The following is a 16,423-nucleotide window of genomic DNA, read 5'->3' as shown; positions in this document are numbered from 1 at the left end:
GCTTCGTCCCTCGCCTATGTGCACGTCGCGGTTGGCACATCAACGTCCGGAGCCTCTTGCCCGTCACGAAACCGTCGGCGCTTTCTCGAACGATCCCGAAATCCCTATCGCAAGCTCTCTCCGAGCCCTAGCCCGACGACTGCGTATCGGTCACGGCAAGCTCGCGCCGAAACCATCGGCACTTTCTCGAACGATCTCTGAATCGCTATTGCGACCCCAATCCGGAAAGCTCTTTCCGAGCCCCACGATACTGACTGCGTAGCGGTCACGGCAAATCCTGTGCCCGAAAACAATCGTCTCGGAGGTCTACGGGAGATGTTTCGTATCTCGGGACGCAAAAAGGAGTGCAACACGAGGACTTCCCGGGGGGTCACCCATCCTAGTACTACTCTCGCCCAAGCACGCTTAACTTCGGAGTTCTGATGGGATCCGGTGCTTTCGTGCTGGTATGATCGCACCGGTTTCGGGTGCTTCGTCCCTCGCCTATGTGCACGTCGCGGTCGGCACATCAACGTCCGGAGCCTCTTGCCCGTCACGAAACCGTCGGCGCTTTCTCGAACTATCCCGAAATCCCTATCGCAAGCTCTCTCCGAGCCCTAGACCGACGACTGCGTATCGGTCACGGCAAGCTCGCGCCGAAACCATCGGCACTTTCTCGAACGATCTCGGAATCGCTATTGCGACCCCAATCCGGAAAGCTCTTTCCGAGCCCCACGATACTGACTGCGTAGCGGTCACGGCAAATCCCGTGCCCGAAAACAATCGTCTCGGAGGTCTACGGGAGATGTTTCGTATCTCGGGACGCAAAAAGGAGTGCAACACGAGGACTTCCCGGGGGGTCACCCATCCTAATACTACTCTCGCCCAAGCACGCTTAACTTCGGAGTTCTGATGGGATCCGGTGCTTTAGTGCTGGTATGATCGCACCGGTTTCGGGTGCTTCGTCCCTCGCCTATGTGCACGTCGCGGTCGGCACATCAACGTCCGGAGCCTCTTGCTAGTCACGAAACCGTCGACGCTTTCTCGAACGATCCCGAAATCCCTATCGCAAGCTCTCTCCGAGCCCTAGCCCGATGACTGCGTATCGGTCATCGCAAGCTCGCGCCGAAACCATCGACACTTTCTCGAACGATCTCGGAATCGCTATTGCGACCCCAATCCGGAAAGCTCTTTCCGAGCCCCACGATACTGACTGCGTAGTGGTCACGGCAAATCCCGTGCCCGAAAACAATCGTCTCGGAGGTCTACGGGAGATGTTTCGTATCTCGGGACGCAAAAAGGAGTGCAACACGAGGACTTCCCGGGGGGTCACCCATCCTAGTACTACTCTCGCCCAAGCACGCTTAACTTCGGAGTTCTGATGGGATCCGGTGCTTTCGTGCTGGTATGATCGCACCGGTTTCGGGTGCTTCGTCCCTCGCCTATGTGCACGTCGCGGTCGGCACATCAACGTCCGGAGCCTCTTGCCCGTCACGAAACCGTCGGCGCTTTCTCGAACGATCCCGAAATCCCTATCGCAAGCTCTCTCCGAGCCCTAGCCCGACGACTGCGTATCGGTCACGGCAAGCTCGCGCCGAAACCATCGGCACTTTCTCGAACGATCTCGGAATCGCTATTGCGACCCCAATCCGGAAAGCTCTTTCCGAGCCCCACGATACTGACTGCGTAGTGGTCACGGCAAATCCCGTGCCCGAAAACAATCGTCTCGGAGGTCTACGGGAGATGTTTCGTATCTCGGGACGCAAAAAGGAGTGCAACACGAGGACTTCCCGGGGGGTCACCCATCCTAGTACTACTCTCGCCCAAGCACGCTTAACTTCGGAGTTCTGATGGGATCCGGTGCTTTAGTGCTGGTATGATCGCACCGGTTTCGGGTGCTTCGTCCCTCGCCTATGTGCACGTCGCGGTCGGCACATCAACGTCCGGAGCCTCTTGCCAGTCACGAAACCGTCGACGCTTTCTCGAACGATCCCGAAATCCCTATCGCAAGCTCTCTCCGAGCCCTAGCCCGATGACTGCGTATCGGTCATCGCAAGCTCGCGCCGAAACCATCGACACTTTCTCGAACGATCTCGGAATCGCTATTGCGACCCCAATCCGGAAAGCTCTTTCCGAGCCCCACGATACTGACTGCGTAGTGGTCACGGCAAATCCCGTGCCCGAAAACAATCGTCTCGGAGGTCTACGGGAGATGTTTCGTATCTCGGGACGCAAAAAGGAGTGCAACACGAGGACTTCCCGGGGGGTCACACATCCTAGTACTACTCTCGCCCAAGCACGCTTAACTTCGGAGTTCTGATGGGATCCGGTGCTTTAGTGCTGGTATGATCGCACCGGTTTCGGGTGCTTCGTCCCTCGCCTATGTGCACGTCGCGGTCGGCACATCAACGTCCGGAGCCTCTTGCCCGTCACGAAACCGTCGGCGCTTTCTCGAACGATCCCGAAATCCCTATCGCAAGCTCTCGCCGAGCCCTAGCCCGACGACTGCGTATCGGTCACGGCAAGCTCGCGCCGAAACCATCGGCACTTTCTCGAACGATCTCGGAATCGCTATTGCGACCCCAATCCGGAAAGCTCTTTCCGAGCCCCACGATACTGACTGCGTAGCGGTCACGGCAAATCCCGTGCCCGAAAACAATCGTCTCGGAGGTCTACGGGAGATGTTTCGTATCTCGGGACGCAAAAAGGAGTGCAACACGAGGACTTCCCGGGGGGTCACCCATCCTAGTACTACTCTCGCCCAAGCACGCTTAACTTCGGAGTTCTGATGGGATCCGGTGCTTTAGTGCTGGTATGATCGCACCGGTTTCGGGTGCTTCGTCCCTCGCCTATGTGCACGTCGCGGTCGGCACATCAACGTCCGGAGCCTCTTGCCAGTCACGAAACCGTCGACGCTTTCTCGAACGATCCCGAAATCCCTATCGCAAGCTCTCTCCGAGCCCTAGCCCGATGACTGCGTATCGGTCATCGCAAGCTCGCGCCGAAACCATCGACACTTTCTCGAACGATCTCGGAATCGCTATTGCGACCCCAATCCGGAAAGCTCTTTCCGAGCCCCACGATACTGACTGCGTAGTGGTCACGGCAAATCCCGTGCCCGAAAACAATCGTCTCGGAGGTCTACGGGAGATGTTTCGTATCTCGGGACGCAAAAAGGAGTGCAACACGAGGACTTCCCGGGGGGTCACACATCCTAGTACTACTCTCGCCCAAGCAAGCTTAACTTCGGAGTTCTGATGGGATCCGGTGCTTTCGTGCTGGTATGATCGCACCGGTTTCGGGTGCTTCGTCCCTCGCCTATGTGCACGTCGCGGTCGGCACATCAACGTCCGGAGCCTCTTGCCCGTCACGAAACCGTCGGCGCTTTCTCGAACGATCCCGAAATCCCTATCGCAAGCTCTCTCCGAGCCCTAGCCCGACGACTGCGTATCGGTCACGGCAAGCTCGCGCCGAAACCATCGGCACTTTCTCGAACGATCTCGGAATCGCTATTGCGACCCCAATCCGGAAAGCTCTTTCCGAGCCCCACGATACTGACTGCGTAGCGGTCACGGCAAATCCCGTGCCCGAAAACAATCGTCTCGGAGGTCTACGGGAGATGTTTCGTATCTCGGGACGCAAAAAGGAGTGCAACACGCGGACTTCCCGGGGGGTCACACATCCTAGTACTACTCTCGCCCAAGCACGCTTAACTTCGGAGTTCTGATGGGATCCGATGCTTTCGTGCTGGTATGATCGCACCGGTTTCGGGTGCTTCTTCCCTCACCTATGTGCACGTCGCGGTCGGCACATCAACGTCCGGAGCCTCTTGCCCGTCACGAAACCGTCGGCGCTTTCTCGAACGATCCCGAAATCCCTATCGCAAGCTCTCTCCGAGCCCTAGCCCGACGACTGCGTATCGGTCACGGCAAGCTCGCGCCGAAACCATCGGCACTTTCTCGAACGATGTCGGAATCGCTATTGCGACCCCAATCCGGAAAGCTCTTTCCGAGCCCCACGATACTGACTGCGTAGTGGTCACGGCAAATCCCGTGCCCGAAAACAATCGTCTCGGAGGTCTACGGGAGATGTTTCGTATCTCGGGACGCAAAAAGGAGTGCAACACGAGGACTTCCCGGGGGGTCACACATCCTAGTACTACTCTCGCCCAAGCACGCTTAACTTCGGAGTTCTGATGGGATCCGGTGCTTTCGTGCTGGTATGATCGCACCGGTTTCGGGTGCTTCGTCCCTCGCCTATGTGCACGTCGCGGTCGGCACATCAACGTCCGGAGCCTCTTGCCCGTCACGAAACCGTCGGCGCTTTCTCGAACGATCCCGAAATCCCTATCGCAAGCTCTCTCCGAGCCCTAGCCCGACGACTGCGTATCGGTCACGGCAAGCTCGCGCCGAAACCATCGGCACTTTCTCGAACGATCTCGGAATCGCTATTGCGACCCCAATCCGGAAAGCTCTTTCCGAGCCCCACGATACTGACTGCGTAGTGGTCACGGCAAATCTCGTGCCCGAAAACAATCGTCTCGGAGGTCTACGGGAGATGTTTCGTATCTCGGGACGCAAAAAGGAGTGCAACACGAGGACTTCCCGGGGGGTCACACATCCTAGTACTACTCTCGCCCAAGCACGCTTAACTTCGGAGTTCTGATGGGATCCGGTGCTTTAGTGCTGGTATGATCGCACCGGTTTCGGGTGCTTCGTCCCTCGCCTATGTGCACGTCGCGGTCGGCACATCAACGTCCGGAGCCTCTTGCCCGTCACGAAACCGTCGGCGCTTTCTCGAACGATCCCGAAATCCCTATCGCAAGCTCTCTCCGAGCCCTAGCCCGACGACTGCGTATCGGTCACGGCAAGCTCGCGCCGAAACCATCGGCACTTTCTCGAACGATCTCGGAATCGCTATTGCGACCCCAATCCGGAAAGCTCTTTCCGAGCCCCACGATACTGACTGCGTAGCGGTCACGGCAAATCCCGTGCCCGAAAACAATCGTCTCGGAGGTCTACGGGAGATGTTTCGTATCTCGGGACGCAAAAAGGAGTGCAACACGCGGACTTCCCGGGGGGTCACACATCCTAGTACTACTCTCGCCCAAGCACGCTTAACTTCGGAGTTCTGATGGGATCCGATGCTTTCGTGCTGGTATGATCGCACCGGTTTCGGGTGCTTCTTCCCTCACCTATGTGCACGTCGCGGTCGGCACATCAACGTCCGGAGCCTCTTGCCCGTCACGAAACCGTCGGCGCTTTCTCGAACGATCCCGAAATCCCTATCGCAAGCTCTCTCCGAGCCCTAGCCCGACGACTGCGTATCGGTCACGGCAAGCTCGCGCCGAAACCATCGGCACTTTCTCGAACGATGTCGGAATCGCTATTGCGACCCCAATCCGGAAAGCTCTTTCCGAGCCCCACGATACTGACTGCGTAGTGGTCACGGCAAATCCCGTGCCCGAAAACAATCGTCTCGGAGGTCTACGGGAGATGTTTCGTATCTCGGGACGCAAAAAGGAGTGCAACACGAGGACTTCCCGGGGGGTCACACATCCTAGTACTACTCTCGCCCAAGCACGCTTAACTTCGGAGTTCTGATGGGATCCGGTGCTTTCGTGCTGGTATGATCGCACCGGTTTCGGGTGCTTCGTCCCTCGCCTATGTGCACGTCGCGGTCGGCACATCAACGTCCGGAGCCTCTTGCCCGTCACGAAACCGTCGGCGCTTTCTCGAACGATCCCGAAATCCCTATCGCAAGCTCTCTCCGAGCCCTAGCCCGACGACTGCGTATCGGTCACGGCAAGCTCGCGCCGAAACCATCGGCACTTTCTCGAACGATCTCGGAATTGCTATTGCGACCCCAATCCGGAAAGCTCTTTCCGAGCCCCACGATACTGACTGCGTAGCGGTCACGGCAAATCCCGTGCCCGAAAACAATCGTCTCGGAGGTCTACGGGAGATGTTTCGTATCTCGGGACGCAAAAAGGAGTGCAACACGAGGACTTCCCGGGGGGTCACACATCCTAGTACTACTCTCGCCCAAGCACGCTTAACTTCGGAGTTCTGATGGGATCCGGTGCTTTAGTGCTGGTATGATCGCACCGGTTTCGGGTGCTTCGTCCCTCGCCTATGTGCACGTCGCGGTCGGCACATCAACGTCCGGAGCCTCTTGCCCGTCACGAAACCGTCGGCGCTTTCTCGAACGATCCCGAAATCCCTATCGCAAGCTCTCTCCGAGCCCTAGCCCGACGACTGCGTATCGGTCATCGCAAGCTCGAGCCGAAACCATCGGCACTTTCTCGAACGATCTCGGAATCGCTATTGCGACCCCAATCCGGAAAGCTCTTTCCGAGCCCCACGATACTGACTGTGTAGCGGTCACGGCAAATCCCGTGCCCGAAAACAATCGTCTCGGAGGTCTACGGGAGATGTTTCGTATCTCGGGACGCAAAAAGGAGTGCAACACGAGGACTTCCCGGGGGGTCACACATCCTAGTACTACTCTCGCCCAAGCACGCTTAACTTCGGAGTTCTGATGGGATCCGGTGCTTTCGTGCTGGTATGATCGCACCGGTTTCGGGTGCTTCGTCCCTCGCCTATGTGCACGTCGCGGTCGGCACATCAACGTCCGGAGCCTCTTGCCCGTCACGAAACCGTCGGCGCTTTCTCGAACGATCCCGAAATCCCTATCGCAAGCTCTCTCCGAGCCCTAGCCCGACGACTGCGTATCGGTCACGGCAAGCTCGCGCCGAAACCATCGGCACTTTCTCGAACGATCTCGGAATCGCTATTGCGACCCCAATCCGGAAAGCTCTTTCCGAGCCCCACGATACTGACTGCGTAGCGGTCACGGCAAATCCCGTGCCCGAAAACAATCGTCTCGGAGGTCTACGGGAGATGTTTCGTATCTCGGGACGCAAAAAGGAGTGCAACACGCGGACTTCCCGGGGGGTCACACATCCTAGTACTACTCTCGCCCAAGCACGCTTAACTTCGGAGTTCTGATGGGATCCGGTGCTTTCGTGCTGGTATGATCGCACCGGTTTCGGGTGCTTCGTCCCTCGCCTATGTGCACGTCGCGGTCGGCACATCAACGTCCGGAGCCTCTTGCCCGTCACGAAACCGTCGGCGCTTTCTCGAACGATCCCGAAATCCCTATCGCAAGCTCTCTCCGAGCCCTAGCCCGACGACTGCGTATCGGTCACGGCAAGCTCGCGCCGAAACCATCGGCACTTTCTCGAACGATCTCGGAATCGCTATTGCGACCCCAATCCGGAAAGCTCTTTCCGAGCCCCACGATACTGACTGTGTAGCGGTCACGGCAAATCCCGTGCCCGAAAACAATCGTCTCGGAGGTCTACGGGAGATGTTTCGTATCTCGGGACGCAAAAAGGAGTGCAACACGCGGACTTCCCGGGGGGTCACACATCCTAGTACTACTCTCGCCCAAGCACGCTTAACTTCGGAGTTCTGATGGGATCCGATGCTTTCGTGCTGGTATGATCGCACCGGTTTCGGGTGCTTCTTCCCTCACCTATGTGCACGTCGCGGTCGGCACATCAACGTCCGGAGCCTCTTGCCCGTCACGAAACCGTCGGCGCTTTCTCGAACGATCCCGAAATCCCTATCGCAAGCTCTCTCCGAGCCCTAGCCCGACGACTGCGTATCGGTCACGGCAAGCTCGCGCCGAAACCATCGGCACTTTCTCGAACGATGTCGGAATCGCTATTGCGACCCCAATCCGGAAAGCTCTTTCCGAGCCCCACGATACTGACTGCGTAGTGGTCACGGCAAATCCCGTGCCCGAAAACAATCGTCTCGGAGGTCTACGGGAGATGTTTCGTATCTCGGGACGCAAAAAGGAGTGCAACACGAGGACTTCCCGGGGGGTCACACATCCTAGTACTACTCTCGCCCAAGCACGCTTAACTTCGGAGTTCTGATGGGATCCGGTGCTTTCGTGCTGGTATGATCGCACCGGTTTCGGGTGCTTCGTCCCTCGCCTATGTGCACGTCGCGGTCGGCACATCAACGTCCGGAGCCTCTTGCCCGTCACGAAACCGTCGGCGCTTTCTCGAACGATCCCGAAATCCCTATCGCAAGCTCTCTCCGAGCCCTAGCCCGACGACTGCGTATCGGTCACGGCAAGCTCGCGCCGAAACCATCGGCACTTTCTCGAACGATCTCGGAATCGCTATTGCGACCCCAATCCGGAAAGCTCTTTCCGAGCCCCACGATACTGACTGCGTAGTGGTCACGGCAAATCCCGTGCCCGAAAACAATCGTCTCGGAGGTCTACGGGAGATGTTTCGTATCTCGGGACGCAAAAAGGAGTGCAACACGAGGACTTCCCGGGGGGTCACACATCCTAGTACTACTCTCACCCAAGCACGCTTAACTTCGGAGTTCTGATGGGATCCGGTGCTTTCGTGCTGGTATGATCGCACCGGTTTCGGGTGCTTCGTCCCTCGCCTATGTGCACGTCGCGGTTGGCACATCAACGTCCGGAGCCTCTTGCCCGTCACGAAACCGTCGGCGCTTTCTCGAACGATCCCGAAATCCCTATCGCAAGCTCTCTCCGAGCCCTAGCCCGACGACTGCGTATCGGTCACGGCAAGCTCGCGCCGAAACCATCGGCACTTTCTCGAACGATCTCGGAATCGCTATTGCGACCCCAATCCGGAAAGCTCTTTCCGAGCCCCACGATACTGACTGTGTAGCGGTCACGGCAAATCCCGTGCCCGAAAACAATCGTCTCGGAGGTCTACGGGAGATGTTTCGTATCTCGGGATGCAAAAAGGAGTGCAACACGAGGACTTCCCGGGGGGTCACCCATCCTAGTACTACTCTCGCCCAAGCACGCTTAACTTCGGAGTTCTGATGGGATCCGGTGCTTTCGTGCTGGTATGATCGCACCGGTTTCGGGTGCTTCGTCCCTCGCCTATGTGCACGTCGCGGTCGGCACATCAACGTCCGGAGCCTCTTGCCCGTCACGAAACCGTCGGCGCTTTCTCGAACTATCCCGAAATCCCTATCGCAAGCTCTCTCCGAGCCCTAGACCGACGACTGCGTATCGGTCACGGCAAGCTCGCGCCGAAACCATCGGCACTTTCTCGAACGATCTCGGAATCGCTATTGCGACCCCAATCCGGAAAGCTCTTTCCGAGCCCCACGATACTGACTGCGTAGTGGTCACGGCAAATCCCGTGCCCGAAAACAATCGTCTCGGAGGTCTACGGGAGATGTTTCGTATCTCGGGACGCAAAAAAGAGTGCAACACGAGGACTTCCCGGGGGGTCACACATCCTAGTACTACTCTCGCCCAAGCACGCTTAACTACGGAGTTCTGATGGGATCCGGTGCTTTCGTGCTGGTATGATCGCACCGGTTTCGGGTGCTTAGTCCCTCGCCTATGTGCACGTCGCGGTTGGCACATCAACGTCCGGAGCCTCTTGCCCGTCACGAAACCGTCGGCGCTTTCTCGAACGATCCCGAAATCCCTATCGCAAGCTCTCTCCGAGCCCTAGCCCGACGAATGCGTATCGGTCACGGCAAGCTCGCGCCGAAACCATCGGCACTTTCTCGAACGATCTCGGAATTGCTATTGCGACCCCAATCCGGAAAGCTCTTTCCGAGCCCCACGATACTGACTGCGTAGCGGTCACGGCAAATCCCGTGCCCGAAAACAATCGTCTCGGAGGTCTACGGGAGATGTTTCGTATCTCGGGACGCAAAAAGGAGTGCAACACGAGGACTTCCCGGGGGGTCACACATCCTAGTACTACTCTCGCCCAAGCACGCTTAACTTCGGAGTTCTGATGGGATCCGGTGCTTTAGTGCTGGTATGATCGCACCGGTTTCGGGTGCTTCGTCCCTCGCCTATGTGCACGTCGCGGTCGGCACATCAACGTCCGGAGCCTCTTGCCCGTCACGAAACCGTCGGCGCTTTCTCGAACGATCCCGAAATCCCTATCGCAAGCTCTCTCCGAGCCCTAGCCCGACGACTGCGTATCGGTCATCGCAAGCTCGCGCCGAAACCATCGGCACTTTCTCGAACGATCTCGGAATCGCTATTGCGACCCCAATCCGGAAAGCTCTTTCCGAGCCCCACGATACTGACTGTGTAGCGGTCACGGCAAATCCCGTGCCCGAAAACAATCGTCTCGGAGGTCTACGGGAGATGTTTCGTATCTCGGGACGCAAAAAGGAGTGCAACACGAGGACTTCCCGGGGGGTCACACATCCTAGTACTACTCTCGCCCAAGCACGCTTAACTTCGGAGTTCTGATGGGATCCGGTGCTTTCGTGCTGGTATGATCGCACCGGTTTCGGGTGCTTCGTCCCTCGCCTATGTGCACGTCGCGGTCGGCACATCAACGTCCGGAGCCTCTTGCCCGTCACGAAACCGTCGGCGCTTTCTCGAACGATCCCGAAATCCCTATCGCAAGCTCTCTCCGAGCCCTAGCCCGACGACTGCGTATCGGTCACGGCAAGCTCGCGCCGAAACCATCGGCACTTTCTCGAACGATCTCGGAATCGCTATTGCGACCCCAATCCGGAAAGCTCTTTCCGAGCCCCACGATACTGACTGCGTAGCGGTCACGGCAAATCCCGTGCCCGAAAACAATCGTCTCGGAGGTCTACGGGAGATGTTTCGTATCTCGGGACGCAAAAAGGAGTGCAACACGCGGACTTCCCGGGGGGTCACACATCCTAGTACTACTCTCGCCCAAGCACGCTTAACTTCGGAGTTCTGATGGGATCCGGTGCTTTCGTGCTGGTATGATCGCACCGGTTTCGGGTGCTTCGTCCCTCGCCTATGTGCACGTCGCGGTCGGCACATCAACGTCCGGAGCATCTTGCCCGTCACGAAACCGTCGGCGCTTTCTCGAACGATCCCGAAATCCCTATCGCAAGCTCTCTCCGAGCCCTAGCCCGACGACTGCGTATCGGTCACGGCAAGCTCGCGCCGAAACCATCGGCACTTTCTCGAACGATGTCGGAATCGCTATTGCGACCCCAATCCGGAAAGCTCTTTCCGAGCCCCACGATACTGACTGCGTAGTGGTCACGGCAAATCCCGTGCCCGAAAACAATCGTCTCGGAGGTCTACGGGAGATGTTTCGTATCTCGGGACGCAAAAAGGAGTGCAACACGAGGACTTCCCGGGGGGTCACACATCCTAGTACTACTCTCGCCCAAGCACGCTTAACTTCGGAGTTCTGATGGGATCCGGTGCTTTCGTGCTGGTATGATCGCACCGGTTTCGGGTGCTTCGTCCCTCGCCTATGTGCACGTCGCGGTTGGCACATCAACGTCCGGAGCCTCTTGCCCGTCACGAAACCGTCGGCGCTTTCTCGAACGATCCCGAAATCCCTATCGCAAGCTCTCTCCGAGCCCTAGCCCGACGACTGCGTATCGGTCACGGCAAGCTCGCGCCGAAACCATCGGCACTTTCTCGAACGATCTCGGAATCGCTATTGCGACCCCAATCCGGAAAGCTCTTTCCGAGCCCCACGATACTGACTGCGTAGCGGTCACGGCAAATCCCGTGCCCGAAAACAATCGTCTCGGAGGTCTACGGGAGATGTTTCGTATCTCGGGACGCAAAAAGGAGTGCAACACGAGGAATTCCCGGGGGGTCACACATCCTAGTACTACTCTCGCCCAAGCACGCTTAACTTCGGAGTTCTGATGGGATCCGGTGCTTTCGTGCTGGTATGATCGCACCGGTTTCGGGTGCTTCGTCCCTCGCCTATGTGCACGTCGCGGTCGGCACATCAACGTCCGGAGCCTCTTGCCCGTCACGAAACCGTCGGCGCTTTCTCGAACGATCCCGAAATCCCTATCGCAAGCTCTCTCCGAGCCCTAGCCCGACGACTGCGTATCGGTCACGGCAAGCTCGCGCCGAAACCATCGGCACTTTCTCGAACGATGTCGGAATCGCTATTGCGACCCCAATCCGGAAAGCTCTTTCCGAGCCCCACGATACTGACTGCGTAGTGGTCACGGCAAATCCCGTGCCCGAAAACAATCGTCTCGGAGGTCTACGGGAGATGTTTCGTATCTCGGGACGCAAAAAGGAGTGCAACACGAGGACTTCCCGGGGGGTCACACATCCTAGTACTACTCTCGCCCAAGCACGCTTAACTTCGGAGTTCTGATGGGATCCGGTGCTTTCGTGCTGGTATGATCGCACCGGTTTCGGGTGCTTCGTCCCTCGCCTATGTGCACGTCGCGGTTGGCACATCAACGTCCGGAGCCTCTTGCCCGTCACGAAACCGTCGGCGCTTTCTCGAACGATCCCGAAATCCCTATCGCAAGCTCTCTCCGAGCCCTAGCCCGACGACTGCGTATCGGTCACGGCAAGCTCGCGCCGAAACCATCGGCACTTTCTCGAACGATCTCGGAATCGCTATTGCGACCCCAATCCGGAAAGCTCTTTCCGAGCCCCACGATACTGACTGCGTAGCGGTCACGGCAAATCCCGTGCCCGAAAACAATCGTCTCGGAGGTCTACGGGAGATGTTTCGTATCTCGGGACGCAAAAAGGAGTGCAACACGCGGACTTCCCGGGGGGTCACACATCCTAGTACTACTCTCGCCCAAGCACGCTTAACTTCGGAGTTCTGATGGGATCCGGTGCTTTAGTGCTGGTATGATCGCACCGGTTTCGGGTGCTTCGTCCCTCGCCTATGTGCACGTCGCGGTCGGCACATCAACGTCCGGAGCCTCTTGCCCGTCACGAAACCGTCGGCGCTTTCTCGAACGATCCCGAAATCCCTATCGCAAGCTCTCTCCGAGCCCTAGCCCGACGACTGCGTATCGGTCACGGCAAGCTCGCGCCGAAACCATCGGCACTTTCTCGAACGATGTCGGAATCGCTATTGCGACCCCAATCCGGAAAGCTCTTTCCGAGCCCCACGATACTGACTGCGTAGCGGTCACGGCAAATCCCGTGCCCGAAAACAATCGTCTCGGAGGTCTACGGGAGATGTTTCGTATCTCGGGACGCAAAAAGGAGTGCAACACGAGGACTTCCCGGGGGGTCACACATCCTAGTACTACTCTCGCCCAAGCACGCTTAACTTCGGAGTTCTGATGGGATCCGGTGCTTTCGTGCTGGTATGATCGCACCGGTTTCGGGTGCTTCGTCCCTCGCCTATGTGCACGTCGCGGTTGGCACATCAACGTCCGGAGCCTCTTGCCCGTCACGAAACCGTCGGCGCTTTCTCGAACGATCCCGAAATCCCTATCGCAAGCTCTCTCCGAGCCCTAGCCCGACGACTGCGTATCGGTCACGGCAAGCTCGCGCCGAAACCATCGGCACTTTGTCGAACGATCTCGGAATCGCTATTGCGACCCCAATCCGGAAAGCTCTTTCCGAGCCCCACGATACTGACTGCGTAGCGGTCACGGCAAATCCCGTGCCCGAAAACAATCGTCTCGGAGGTCTACGGGAGATGTTTCGTATCTCGGGACGCAAAAAGGAGTGCAACACGAGGACTTCCCGGGGGGTCACCCATCCTAGTACTACTCTCGCCCAAGCACGCTTAACTTCGGAGTTCTGATGGGATCCGGTGCTTTCGTGCTGGTATGATCGCACCGGTTTCGGGTGCTTCGTCCCTCGCCTATGTGCACGTCGCGGTCGGCACATCAACGTCCGGAGCCTCTTGCCCGTCACGAAACCGTCGGCGCTTTCTCGAACGATCCCGAAATCCCTATCGCAAGCTCTCTCCGAGCCCTAGCCCGACGACTGCGTATCGGTCACGGCAAGCTCGCGCCGAAACCATCGGCACTTTCTCGAACGATCTCGGAATCGCTATTGCGACCCCAATCCGGAAAGCTCTTTCCGAGCCCCACGATACTGACTGCGTAGCGGTCACGGCAAATCCCGTGCACGAAAACAATCGTCTCGGAGGTCTACGGGAGATGTTTCGTATCTCGGGACGCAAAAAGGAGTGCAACACGAGGACTTCCCGGGGGGTCACCCATCCTAGTACTACTCTCGCCCAAGCACGCTTAACTTCGGAGTTCTGATGGGATCCGGTGCTTTCGTGCTGGTATGATCGCACCGGTTTCGGGTGCTTCGTCCCTCGCCTATGTGCACGTCGCGGTCGGCACATCAACGTCCGGAGCCTCATGCTCGTCACGAAACCGTCGGCGCTTTCTCGAACGATCCCGAAATCCCTATCGCAAGCTCTCTCCGAGCCCTAGCCCGACGACTGCGTATCGGTCACGGCAAGCTCGCGCCGAAACCATCGGCACTTTCTCGAACGATCTCGGAATCGCTATTGCGACCCCAATCCGGAAAGCTCTTTCCGAGCCCCACGATACTGACTGCGTAGCGGTCACGACAAATCCCGTGCCCGAAAACAATCGTCTCGGAGGTCTACGGGAGATGTTTCGTATCTCGGGACGCAAAAAGGAGTGCAACACGAGGACTTCCCGGGGGGTCACCCATCCTAGTACTACTCTCGCCCAAGCACGCTTAACTTCGGAGTTCTGATTGGATCCGGTGCTTTCGTGCTGGTATGATCGCACCGGTTTCGGGTTCTTCGTCCCTCGCCTATGTGCACGTCGCGGTCGGCACATCAACGTCCGGAGCCTCTTGCTTGTCACGAAACCGTCGGCGCTTTTCTCGAACGATCCCGAAATCCCTATCGCAAGCTCTCTCCGAGCCCTAGCCCGACGACTGCGTATCGGTCACGGCAAGCTCGCGCCGAAACCATCGGCACTTTCTCGAACGATCTCGGAATCGCTATTGCGACCCCAATCCGGAAAGCTCTTTCCGAGCCCCACGATACTGACTGCGTAGCGGTCACAGCAAATCCCGTGCCCGAAAACAATCGTCTCGGAGGTCTATGGGAGATGTTTCGTATCTCGGGACGCAAAAAGGAGTGCAACACGAGGACTTCCCGGGGGGTCACCATCCTAGTACTACTCTCGCCCAAGCACGCTTAACTTCGGAGTTCTGATGGGATCCGGTGCTTTAGTGCTGGTATGATCGCACCGGTTTCGGGTGCTTCGTCCCTCGCCTATGTGCACGTCGCGGTCGGCACATCAAAGTCCGGAGCCTCTTGCCCGTCACGAAACCGTCGGCGCTTTCTCGAACGATCCCGAAATCCCTATCGCAAGCTCTCTCCGAGCCCTAGCCCGACGACTGCGTATCGGTCACGGCAAGCTCGCGCCGAAACCATCGGCACTTTCTCGAACGATCTCGGAATCGCTATTGCGACCCCAATCCGGAAAGCTCTTTCCGAGCCCCACGATACTGACTGCGTAGCGGTCACGGCAAATCCCGTGCCCGAAAACAATCGTCTCGGAGGTCTACGGGAGATGTTTCGTATCTTGGGACGCAAAAAGGAGTGCAACACGAGGACTTCCCGGGGGGTCACCCATCCTAGTACTACTCTCGCCCAAGCACGCTTAACTTCGGAGTTCTGATGGGATCCGGTGCTTTAGTGCTGGTATGATCGCACCGATTTCGGGTGCTTCGTCCCTCGCCTATGTGCACGTCGCGGTCGGCACATCAACGTCCGGAGCCTCTTGCCCGTCACGAAACCGTCGGCGCTTTCTCGAACGATCCCGAAATCCCTATCGCAAGCTCTCTCCGAGCCCTAGACCGATGACTGCGTATCGGTCATCGCAAACTCGCGCCGAAACCATCGGCACTTTCTCGAACGATCTCGGAATCGCTATTGCGACCCCAATCCGGAAAGCTCTTTCCGAGCCCCACGATACTGACTGCGTAGCGGTTACGGCAAATCCCGTGCCCGAAAACAATCGTCTCGGAGGTCTACAAGGAGATGTTTCGTATCTCGGGACGCAAAAAGGAGTGCAACACGAGGACTTCCCGGGGGGTCACCCATCCTAGTACTACTCTCGCCCAAGCACGCTTAACTTCGGAGTTCTGATGGGATCCGGTGCTATAGTGCTGGTATGATCGCACCGGTTTCGGGTGCTTCGTCCCTCGCCTATGTGCACGTCGCGGTCGGCACATCAACGTCCGGAGCCTCTTGCCCGTCACGAAACCGTCGGCGCTTTCTCGAATGATCCCGAAATCCCTATTGCAAGCTCTCTCCGAGCCCTAGCCCGACGACTGCGTATCGGTCACGGCAAGCTCGCGCCGAAACCATCGGCACTTTCTCGAACGATCTCGGAATCGCTATTGCGACCCCAATCCGGAAAGCTCTTTCCGAGCCCCAAGATACTGACTGCGTAGCGGTCACAGCAAATCCCGTGCCCGAAAACAATCGTCTCGGAGGTCTACGGGAGATGTTTCGTATCTCGGGACGCAAAAAGGAGTGCAACACGAGGACTTCCCGGGGGGTCACCCATCCTAGTACTACTCTCACCCAAGCACGCTTAACTTCGGAGTTCTGATGGGATCCGGTGCTTTAGTGCTTGTATGATCGCACCGGTTTCGGGTGCTTCGT

General features: G+C 57.9%; 35 non-coding genes across 35 annotated transcripts; all 35 read right to left on the bottom strand.

Annotated features, from left to right (window-relative positions):
* Nucleotides 1–341: 341 nt before the first annotated feature.
* Nucleotides 342–460, bottom strand: LOC135630140 (5S ribosomal RNA). Its single transcript, XR_010493666.1, has one exon. It is a non-coding gene; the product is annotated as a 5S ribosomal RNA (ribosomal RNA).
* A 350-nt stretch (nt 461–810) lies between these two features.
* On the bottom strand, nt 811–929 carry LOC135630193 (5S ribosomal RNA). The gene has a single exon (XR_010493721.1). It is a non-coding gene; the product is annotated as a 5S ribosomal RNA (ribosomal RNA).
* Nucleotides 930–1,279: 350 nt separating this feature from the next.
* LOC135630128 (5S ribosomal RNA) lies at nt 1,280–1,398 on the bottom strand. Its single transcript, XR_010493655.1, has one exon. It is a non-coding gene; the product is annotated as a 5S ribosomal RNA (ribosomal RNA).
* A 350-nt stretch (nt 1,399–1,748) lies between these two features.
* Nucleotides 1,749–1,867, bottom strand: LOC135629819 (5S ribosomal RNA). Its single transcript, XR_010493384.1, has one exon. It is a non-coding gene; the product is annotated as a 5S ribosomal RNA (ribosomal RNA).
* Nucleotides 1,868–2,217: 350 nt separating this feature from the next.
* Nucleotides 2,218–2,336, bottom strand: LOC135630389 (5S ribosomal RNA). Its single transcript, XR_010493913.1, has one exon. It is a non-coding gene; the product is annotated as a 5S ribosomal RNA (ribosomal RNA).
* A 350-nt stretch (nt 2,337–2,686) lies between these two features.
* LOC135629806 (5S ribosomal RNA) lies at nt 2,687–2,805 on the bottom strand. The gene has a single exon (XR_010493373.1). It is a non-coding gene; the product is annotated as a 5S ribosomal RNA (ribosomal RNA).
* Nucleotides 2,806–3,155: 350 nt separating this feature from the next.
* Nucleotides 3,156–3,274, bottom strand: LOC135630541 (5S ribosomal RNA). The gene has a single exon (XR_010494063.1). It is a non-coding gene; the product is annotated as a 5S ribosomal RNA (ribosomal RNA).
* Nucleotides 3,275–3,624: 350 nt separating this feature from the next.
* On the bottom strand, nt 3,625–3,743 carry LOC135630526 (5S ribosomal RNA). The gene has a single exon (XR_010494048.1). It is a non-coding gene; the product is annotated as a 5S ribosomal RNA (ribosomal RNA).
* A 350-nt stretch (nt 3,744–4,093) lies between these two features.
* Nucleotides 4,094–4,212, bottom strand: LOC135630243 (5S ribosomal RNA). The gene has a single exon (XR_010493772.1). It is a non-coding gene; the product is annotated as a 5S ribosomal RNA (ribosomal RNA).
* A 350-nt stretch (nt 4,213–4,562) lies between these two features.
* On the bottom strand, nt 4,563–4,681 carry LOC135630388 (5S ribosomal RNA). Its single transcript, XR_010493912.1, has one exon. It is a non-coding gene; the product is annotated as a 5S ribosomal RNA (ribosomal RNA).
* Nucleotides 4,682–5,031: 350 nt separating this feature from the next.
* Nucleotides 5,032–5,150, bottom strand: LOC135630525 (5S ribosomal RNA). Its single transcript, XR_010494047.1, has one exon. It is a non-coding gene; the product is annotated as a 5S ribosomal RNA (ribosomal RNA).
* A 350-nt stretch (nt 5,151–5,500) lies between these two features.
* LOC135630241 (5S ribosomal RNA) lies at nt 5,501–5,619 on the bottom strand. Its single transcript, XR_010493770.1, has one exon. It is a non-coding gene; the product is annotated as a 5S ribosomal RNA (ribosomal RNA).
* Nucleotides 5,620–5,969: 350 nt separating this feature from the next.
* On the bottom strand, nt 5,970–6,088 carry LOC135630387 (5S ribosomal RNA). The gene has a single exon (XR_010493911.1). It is a non-coding gene; the product is annotated as a 5S ribosomal RNA (ribosomal RNA).
* A 350-nt stretch (nt 6,089–6,438) lies between these two features.
* LOC135630240 (5S ribosomal RNA) lies at nt 6,439–6,557 on the bottom strand. Its single transcript, XR_010493769.1, has one exon. It is a non-coding gene; the product is annotated as a 5S ribosomal RNA (ribosomal RNA).
* A 350-nt stretch (nt 6,558–6,907) lies between these two features.
* On the bottom strand, nt 6,908–7,026 carry LOC135630332 (5S ribosomal RNA). Its single transcript, XR_010493859.1, has one exon. It is a non-coding gene; the product is annotated as a 5S ribosomal RNA (ribosomal RNA).
* A 350-nt stretch (nt 7,027–7,376) lies between these two features.
* Nucleotides 7,377–7,495, bottom strand: LOC135630524 (5S ribosomal RNA). Its single transcript, XR_010494046.1, has one exon. It is a non-coding gene; the product is annotated as a 5S ribosomal RNA (ribosomal RNA).
* A 350-nt stretch (nt 7,496–7,845) lies between these two features.
* On the bottom strand, nt 7,846–7,964 carry LOC135630239 (5S ribosomal RNA). The gene has a single exon (XR_010493768.1). It is a non-coding gene; the product is annotated as a 5S ribosomal RNA (ribosomal RNA).
* A 350-nt stretch (nt 7,965–8,314) lies between these two features.
* On the bottom strand, nt 8,315–8,433 carry LOC135630480 (5S ribosomal RNA). The gene has a single exon (XR_010494004.1). It is a non-coding gene; the product is annotated as a 5S ribosomal RNA (ribosomal RNA).
* Nucleotides 8,434–8,783: 350 nt separating this feature from the next.
* Nucleotides 8,784–8,902, bottom strand: LOC135630117 (5S ribosomal RNA). Its single transcript, XR_010493643.1, has one exon. It is a non-coding gene; the product is annotated as a 5S ribosomal RNA (ribosomal RNA).
* A 350-nt stretch (nt 8,903–9,252) lies between these two features.
* On the bottom strand, nt 9,253–9,371 carry LOC135630410 (5S ribosomal RNA). The gene has a single exon (XR_010493934.1). It is a non-coding gene; the product is annotated as a 5S ribosomal RNA (ribosomal RNA).
* A 350-nt stretch (nt 9,372–9,721) lies between these two features.
* LOC135630386 (5S ribosomal RNA) lies at nt 9,722–9,840 on the bottom strand. The gene has a single exon (XR_010493910.1). It is a non-coding gene; the product is annotated as a 5S ribosomal RNA (ribosomal RNA).
* A 350-nt stretch (nt 9,841–10,190) lies between these two features.
* Nucleotides 10,191–10,309, bottom strand: LOC135630238 (5S ribosomal RNA). The gene has a single exon (XR_010493767.1). It is a non-coding gene; the product is annotated as a 5S ribosomal RNA (ribosomal RNA).
* A 350-nt stretch (nt 10,310–10,659) lies between these two features.
* On the bottom strand, nt 10,660–10,778 carry LOC135630331 (5S ribosomal RNA). Its single transcript, XR_010493858.1, has one exon. It is a non-coding gene; the product is annotated as a 5S ribosomal RNA (ribosomal RNA).
* Nucleotides 10,779–11,128: 350 nt separating this feature from the next.
* LOC135630237 (5S ribosomal RNA) lies at nt 11,129–11,247 on the bottom strand. The gene has a single exon (XR_010493766.1). It is a non-coding gene; the product is annotated as a 5S ribosomal RNA (ribosomal RNA).
* A 350-nt stretch (nt 11,248–11,597) lies between these two features.
* Nucleotides 11,598–11,716, bottom strand: LOC135630285 (5S ribosomal RNA). Its single transcript, XR_010493813.1, has one exon. It is a non-coding gene; the product is annotated as a 5S ribosomal RNA (ribosomal RNA).
* A 350-nt stretch (nt 11,717–12,066) lies between these two features.
* LOC135630236 (5S ribosomal RNA) lies at nt 12,067–12,185 on the bottom strand. The gene has a single exon (XR_010493765.1). It is a non-coding gene; the product is annotated as a 5S ribosomal RNA (ribosomal RNA).
* A 350-nt stretch (nt 12,186–12,535) lies between these two features.
* LOC135630457 (5S ribosomal RNA) lies at nt 12,536–12,654 on the bottom strand. The gene has a single exon (XR_010493982.1). It is a non-coding gene; the product is annotated as a 5S ribosomal RNA (ribosomal RNA).
* A 350-nt stretch (nt 12,655–13,004) lies between these two features.
* LOC135630235 (5S ribosomal RNA) lies at nt 13,005–13,123 on the bottom strand. Its single transcript, XR_010493764.1, has one exon. It is a non-coding gene; the product is annotated as a 5S ribosomal RNA (ribosomal RNA).
* A 350-nt stretch (nt 13,124–13,473) lies between these two features.
* Nucleotides 13,474–13,592, bottom strand: LOC135630055 (5S ribosomal RNA). The gene has a single exon (XR_010493600.1). It is a non-coding gene; the product is annotated as a 5S ribosomal RNA (ribosomal RNA).
* Nucleotides 13,593–13,942: 350 nt separating this feature from the next.
* Nucleotides 13,943–14,061, bottom strand: LOC135629941 (5S ribosomal RNA). The gene has a single exon (XR_010493502.1). It is a non-coding gene; the product is annotated as a 5S ribosomal RNA (ribosomal RNA).
* A 350-nt stretch (nt 14,062–14,411) lies between these two features.
* On the bottom strand, nt 14,412–14,530 carry LOC135630161 (5S ribosomal RNA). Its single transcript, XR_010493688.1, has one exon. It is a non-coding gene; the product is annotated as a 5S ribosomal RNA (ribosomal RNA).
* Nucleotides 14,531–14,881: 351 nt separating this feature from the next.
* On the bottom strand, nt 14,882–14,999 carry LOC135630475 (5S ribosomal RNA). The gene has a single exon (XR_010493999.1). It is a non-coding gene; the product is annotated as a 5S ribosomal RNA (ribosomal RNA).
* A 350-nt stretch (nt 15,000–15,349) lies between these two features.
* LOC135629795 (5S ribosomal RNA) lies at nt 15,350–15,468 on the bottom strand. Its single transcript, XR_010493362.1, has one exon. It is a non-coding gene; the product is annotated as a 5S ribosomal RNA (ribosomal RNA).
* A 351-nt stretch (nt 15,469–15,819) lies between these two features.
* Nucleotides 15,820–15,938, bottom strand: LOC135630124 (5S ribosomal RNA). Its single transcript, XR_010493651.1, has one exon. It is a non-coding gene; the product is annotated as a 5S ribosomal RNA (ribosomal RNA).
* A 350-nt stretch (nt 15,939–16,288) lies between these two features.
* LOC135630563 (5S ribosomal RNA) lies at nt 16,289–16,407 on the bottom strand. Its single transcript, XR_010494085.1, has one exon. It is a non-coding gene; the product is annotated as a 5S ribosomal RNA (ribosomal RNA).
* Nucleotides 16,408–16,423: the final 16 nt, after the last annotated feature.

The sequence above is a fragment of the Musa acuminata genome, chromosome BXJ3-1 (genome assembly GCF_036884655.1).
Source record: "Musa acuminata AAA Group cultivar baxijiao chromosome BXJ3-1, Cavendish_Baxijiao_AAA, whole genome shotgun sequence".
Taxonomy (NCBI): domain Eukaryota; kingdom Viridiplantae; phylum Streptophyta; class Magnoliopsida; order Zingiberales; family Musaceae; genus Musa; species Musa acuminata.
Note: the sequence above shows the minus strand (reverse complement) of the source record. Positions and strands in the feature narration are given on the sequence as shown.